The 7,028-nt window shown below is 40.6% G+C and overlaps 1 pseudogene; it reads left to right on the top strand.

The window, feature by feature from the left end:
• Positions 1–5,242: 5,242 nt before the first annotated feature.
• Positions 5,243–5,540, top strand: LOC133242350 (non-histone chromosomal protein HMG-14-like; annotated as a pseudogene).
• Positions 5,541–7,028: the final 1,488 nt, after the last annotated feature.

The following is a 7,028-nucleotide window of genomic DNA, read 5'->3' as shown; positions in this document are numbered from 1 at the left end:
GAGAAGCTAATTATTTCTAGACTCCTCCCCTAAGTCACTTTCCGAGTCCTATTTTAATAGTTTACCCAGAGACAGGCTTAAGAGTACCAGTTTTGCTGAACGCTGGTTACCTAACAGCTCATCCTCTCAAATTACTGACCAAGGACTGGTCATTTTCAGAAATGGGACTTGAAACAAAATGGAAAACATTATGCTCCATTTCTTCTATAAAATTAGAATTCTGTCACAACATAGACCACTATGTGCAGGTCTGGGGAAGAGTCAAAACAGGAGAGTGAAATGAGAACGTTTGCTCATAATTTTACATAAGGGAGAGTAGCAGAATGACATACCAAAGAGAAAAGGTGCCTTCAATATGAAAAGCAAAGGAGGGTATAAAAAAATATATGAAACTCAAAACGGCACTGTGTTGTACCGAGAAGGCCACCCACCACAGGATTGTCACATGTGCTGAACCTTATGTGCTTAGTCACTCAGTCGTGTCCAGCTCTGTACAACCCCATAGACTATAGCCCACAAGGATCCTCTGTCCACGGAATTCTCCAGGCAAGAATACTGGAGTGGGTTGCCATGCCCTCCTCCAGGGGATCTTCCCAACCCACGGATCGAACCCAGGTCTCCTGCATTGCAGGCGGATTCTTTACCATCTGAGCCACCAGGGAAGCCCTAATATTTCATTCTAGAACCTGGAGAAGGTGTTAGGATAGATGAAATTAAAATGAAGTAGTAAAAGGAATGACAATCAGCACAGAATAGAGGTTAAGAATACAAACTTAAGTCATTCTGTCTGGTTTCAAAGCTTGTATGGACAACTTACTAGCTGTATGACCTTGGGCAAGTTACTTACCTTCTCTTTGAAATGGGGTGACAATAATATCTACAAATATTCTTTGTTATGAAGATTAGAAGAGTCAATATTGCTATAAAAAATAGACTCTATGAGTGTAGTGTTCGTTGCTCAGTCTTTTCCGACTCTGTGACCCTATGGACTGTAGACGTCAGGCTCCTCTGTCCATGAAATTCTCCAGGCCAGAATACTGGAGTGAGTAGTCATTCCCTTTTCCAGGGGATCTTCCCAATCCAGGGATTGAACCCGGGTCTCTTGCACTGCAGGTGATTCTTTACCATCTGAGCCACCAGGGAAGCCCCAGTAAGCTCTATGGAAGTACTCAAAGAATTTAAAAAATAATTTCAATAATGATGACTTATATTTTTTCAGAGAACATTAGAGTTCACGTATCACTTATACAAATGTTATCTTGGTTAATACCCTCTGGGATATGCGTAAATAATCCCATTTTAGAGGTGAAAAAAAGGAAGTGCCAATAATGACAACAATCACTAACATATATGTGGCATCTATAGTGCACCAAGCACAGTAGTAACCCCTTTACACTTGAGTGTGTGCTCAGTCCCTCAGTTGTGTTCAAGTCTTTGTGACCCCGTAGACCGTAGCCCTCCAAGAGCTCTTCATGGGATTCTCCAGCCAAGAATACCAGAGTGGATTGCCATTTCCTCCTCCCAGGAATCTTCCTGACCCAGGACCACATCTCTGGCTCTCCTGCTTTGGCAGGTGACATCAAAATATGGTCATGCCTAAAACTTTATCATTCTAAACACAGGTATTAAAATGAAGGCAAATAATGCAACTAGGGATTACCATACTAAGTGAAGTAAGTCTCCTGCAGCTTTCTCTTTAATCCTTAAAATGTCTCTACAAGGTAAGGACTTTCCTACATATGTATATGTAACATATATGTATGTTGTGCTGGCTCAGGTGGTAAAGCATCTTCCTGTGATGCGGGAGACCTGGATTCGATCCCTGGGTCAGGAAGATCCCCTGGAGAAGGATATGGCAACCCACTCCGGTACTCTTGCCTGGAGAATTCCATGGACTGAGGAGCCTGGTAGGCTACAGTCCATGGGGTCGCAAAGAGTTGGACACGACTGAGCGACTTCACTTTCACTTTCTTTCCTTCATACACATCATATTACATATATACATATAATATATGCAATTAGACATTATTTTATATGCATGTTATTTGTCCAAGTCATTTGAGAATAATTCGTAGACATAATGGCCCTTTATCCCTAAATACTTTAGTGTAAATTTCCCAGGGGTTTCCCGAGTGGCCCGGTGGTAAAGAACCTACCTGCCAATATAGGAGACATGGACTCAATCCCTGGGTTGTGAAGATACCCTGGAGAAGGAAATGGCAACCCATTCCAATATTCTTGCCTGGGAAACCCCACAGACAGAGGAGCCTGATGGGCTACAGTCCATGGGGTCACAAGAATTGGACATGACCTAGAGACTAAACCACCACATAATTTCCTAAAAGCAAAGACAGTGTCTGACATAACAACAGCACTATGATCAAAATCAGAAAATTAACATTGACACAGTATTTTTTACCTGTCTACAGACCTCATTGGAAAAGTCCCTGATGCAGGGAAAGACAGGGCAGAAGGAAAAGAGGGTGTCAGAAGATGAGATAGCTGGATGGCATCACCAATGCAATGGATATGAACTTGGGCAAACTTTGGAAGATGGTGAGCGAGAGGGAGGCCTGGCATGCTGCAATCCATGGGTTAGCAAAGAGTTGGACATGACTGGGTGACTGAACAACTACAGAGCTAGTTCAGATTTTGCTACTTGTTTCAATAATGTTCTTTTTAGAAACAAAATTCAGAAACACATGGTGCATTCATTTAGCTGTCACGTCTATTCAATCTCCTTTAACCTGAAACACAATCTTTTATGTTTAAAGACTTTTTAACAGCACTGACTAGATAGAATATCCCTGTTTATGTTTGTCTGAGGTTTGAAAGTGAAGTGAAAGTTGTTTAGTTGTGTCTGACTTTTTGCGACCCCAATGGACTTTATAGTCCATGGAATTCTCCAGGCCAGAATATTGGAGTGGGTAGCCTTTTCCTTCTCCAGGGGATCTTCCCAACCAAGCAATCAAACCAGGGTCTGTTGCATTGCAGGCAGATTCTTTACCAGCTGACTCCTACTTATATTCAGGTTATGCATTTTGGGCAGGAATAACTCTGAAGCGAAGTTGGGTTCTTCGTGCACCTTATCAGGGGACACATGATGTTGATCAGTGCCATTAGTGGTTATGTTAACTTTTTAATTTATTTTTTATTGAAGTATAGTTGATTTGCATTGCTGTGTTAATTTCTGCTGTACAGCAAAGTGATTCAGTTATATACATTTATAAATTACTTTTATATTCTTTTCCATTATGGGTTATCATAGGACATTGAATATAGTTCCCTGTGCTATACAGTAAGACCTTGATGTTTATCCATTCTATATATAATAGTTTGCATCTATTAACTCCAAACTCCTCCTTCATCCTTCCTCCATCTCTTCTCCCTGCTGGCAACCACAGGTCTGTTCTGTATGTCTGTCAGCCAATTTCTATTTCATAGATAAGTTCATTTGTGTCACAGTTTAGGGGCTTCCTTGGTTGGAAGAAGGAAGTAGGTAAAGAATTATTTACCTGATGGTAAAGTATCTGCCTGCAATGCAGGACACCTGGGTTCCATCCCTGGGTCAGAAAGAGCCCCTAGTGGAGGGCTCGGCAACACACTCCAGTACTCTTGCCTGGAGAATCCCATGGATGGAGGAACCTGGTAGGCTACAGCCCATGGGGTCGCAAAGAGTCGGACACGACTGAGCGACTTCACTCCACACACGTCATAGTTTAGATTCCACATATAAGTGATATCATATGATATTTGTCTTTCTCTGGCTTCTACATTTATTAGTTGGCTTCCTACTCTAGGAAGGATCTTCCCCTTCTCCTTTTATTTCTTATATTAATATGGACTCATGGATTCTTATTTTATTTAATGAAATAAAACCCTTTAATATCATTTATTTAGAAACTTGAATTATCCTTCATCTGGTTGGTGGAAGTCCCTAACAAATGGTTCCTGTTTCCTTTTGACATATGCCCTTCATGCTTTGGACAGTTTCCTACTTTCTGGCACACTTAGGTATTACAGACTCATCTTGCTTTTTTTTCCTGCCCAGTCTTGAAATCAGCCATTTAATGACTTTAGGTTCCTTTGAGCATTTGGAAATACCGGGCGTTAGATGTGCCCAATGTTTCTTGGATGTTATTCCTTCTAGGCCCCCTCTGTGAGCAAAGCTAGAAAGTAGACACATATATTCACCCATATACATCTATATCTATTTACATATCTATATATTAGTACACATTCAGTTCAGTTTAGTCGCTCAGTCATGTCCGACTCTTTATGACCCCGTGAATCACAGCATGCCAAGCCTCCCTGTCCAGCACCAACTCGCAGAGTTCACTCAGATTCATGTCCATCGAGTCAGTGATGCCATCCAGCCATCTCATCCTCTGTCATCCCCTTCTCCTCCTACACCCAATCCTCCCAGCATCAGTCTTTTCCAGTGAGTCAACTCTTCGAATGAGGTGGCCAAAGTACTGGAGTTTCAGCTTTAGCATCAGTCCTTCCAAAGAAATCCCAGGGCTGATCTCCTTCAGAATGGACTGGTTGGATCTCCTTGCCATCCAAGGGACTCTCAAGAGTCTTCTCCAACACCACAGTTCAAATTAGGTCACTCTAAATCCAATGGCACCCCACTCCAGTACTCTTGCCTGGAAAATCCCATGGATGGAGGACCCTGGTAGGCTGCAGTCCATGGGGTCGCTAAGAGTCAGACATGACTGAGCGACTTCACTTTCACTTTTCACTTTCATGCATTGGAGAAGGAAATGGCAACCCACTCCAGTGTTCTCGCCTGGAGAATCCCAGGGACGGGGAGCCTGGTGGGCTGCCATCTGTGGTGTCGCACAGAGTTGGACACGACTGAAGCGACTTAGCAGCAGCAGCAAATCCAATCCAACAATACATGGTTCATTCTATCTTCCCCATCTTCTGCCATTTGTAACTTCCTTCTCCAACAATGAGAAACCTGGCTGACTTTATCTACAGTATATCTATGTATTTGGTCAATCCTAGAATACACAGAAAGTAATTCTGCATGGCAAACCCATGCCTCTGAGTAAAAGAAGCCTACAAACTAGAGTTTAATATTTTTTTTAGGGTTCTCTCCATCTTCACCCTGAGGTCATTGTCCAAATATTGTGTTTAAAAGTTACTGGAGGGCAGAAGGAGGGACAGACTGGCATCCCTGCTTCCAGAAGTGTCTCTGCACTAAGCAGCTTGTAGGCTCCGGGCACACGCCAAAATGCCCCAGAGGAGGGTCAGCGCAGTCCAAAGTGCAGTGAAGAGAGAGCCCAAGAGATGTGCAAGGTTGTCAGTTAAACTTGTTGCTACAAATGTGAAAATGAATCCCGAGAAGGCAGCAGGAAAGGCTAAATCCTTAGGCAGAAAAGTGCAAACAAATGGGAAAAGGGAAACAAATGGCAAACAGGCTGAAGAGACTAAGGAGCTGAAGACTGACCTGCCAGAAAAGAACAGAGACCGAGCAGAATCTGGCCTCTCATGAAGCAGGAGAGAAAGAGGCCAAGTCAGATAATGAATGAATGAAGCTTGTATCTCTGCACCACCATAGCACTATTTTTCTCAACTATTTTGTAAATGCAAGCTTTTTTAAAGTAGCCTTAGAAACCTTCTTAAGAAGGGAATGCCTCTCCATCTCATTTGTTAAGTGCAAATGTTTTTATTCCAAAAGTGAAATCATTTGCTTCATTTTTGGTTTTGATTTGCTTTGGTTTTTGTTTGGGTACAAACAAAATGGGGGAATATTGAATTATGGGTGGGTTTGACTATCGTAGGTATACATCTAATATTTTATAGATTGAGAGGAGGTAGATTTTATATCCTATAATACAAAGTATGTGAAATGGCAATTTGGAACCACAGTCATGCATTTAACATCTTCATCATTTTAAATGATTTCTATCCCATGTTGTTTTTAATAGAATTGCTTCTTAAAGAAAAACAGTCCTTAACCTTGGTTTTCCCTGTCAGAATTGTGTGCACTTTGTAATGTATTTTTGGTTGGGATAGTTTGGTTTTCCTAATAACTTAGTTATATGCTGTGAAAGATAAAAAAAATCATGTATGTAGTGTGTATGATATTAAATTGTGAACCAGTGAGACACAGTGCAGCAGCTTACCAAACTTTTGAAGGTATTGGTACTTGATACCTTTTTAAGGAAAATTTGCCTCCAAATTTTAAGCTGAAAATCACTTAAATAACTATTTAGAAAAAATTACAAGTACATGGCTTTGTATATTTTTGGTGCATTCATTAAAACTTGAACAAATTGTTTATCATATCTGCATACTGAGCTTGAAAACAACCAACAAAACTGCATAACTTTACAAATTAATTAAAAAGGTATTTGAATTAGTGTAGTTATGTTATTCATTAAAAATAAAATCTACTACATCTGTTACTATTCATGTTCCATTGTAGGGTTTTCCCCAATCCTTGTTGATTTTCTGTTTATGAGTGTGTGCAACATTAGCATGGTTCAAAAAGTTAGAAATATTCACAAAGGAATCGTCAGAGAAGTGTCACATTTACTTTTCCACCGTGTTCCCACCCACCCTAGAGGAAACAGATCTGTTAGTTTCTAGTTTGTTCTTCTTGTGTGTTTTGCATAAATGACCAGATGCATGTACATTTTCTTATTTCCCCTTATTTCTCAAACAAAATGTAGCATATTGCAAACCTGTTTTACACTTTGCTTTTTTTAACCTAACACTATCTCCTGGAAATCACCCCACATCAGTTCATAGAGATCTTCTTCATTATTTTCTGAAAATTTTTATTTTATGAAACTGCATAGTACTCCACTGTATGGAGGCACCATAGCTTAGTCAACCACTTATAATATTTTGCAGCTATAAATAAGGCTGCAATGAATAACCTTGTGCATGTCTATTTTTGTATTGGTGGAAATGAATCTTCAAGGTAGAGTGGGCTCACTAGGTCAGAAAGCAAATGCACTCGCAGCTTTGTTAACTATTTCCAAATTCCCCTCCATAAGAGCTGTACCAAT

This window comes from Bos javanicus, chromosome X (genome assembly GCF_032452875.1).
Source record: "Bos javanicus breed banteng chromosome X, ARS-OSU_banteng_1.0, whole genome shotgun sequence".
Taxonomy (NCBI): Eukaryota; Metazoa; Chordata; class Mammalia; order Artiodactyla; family Bovidae; genus Bos; species Bos javanicus.
Note: the sequence above shows the minus strand (reverse complement) of the source record. Positions and strands in the feature narration are given on the sequence as shown.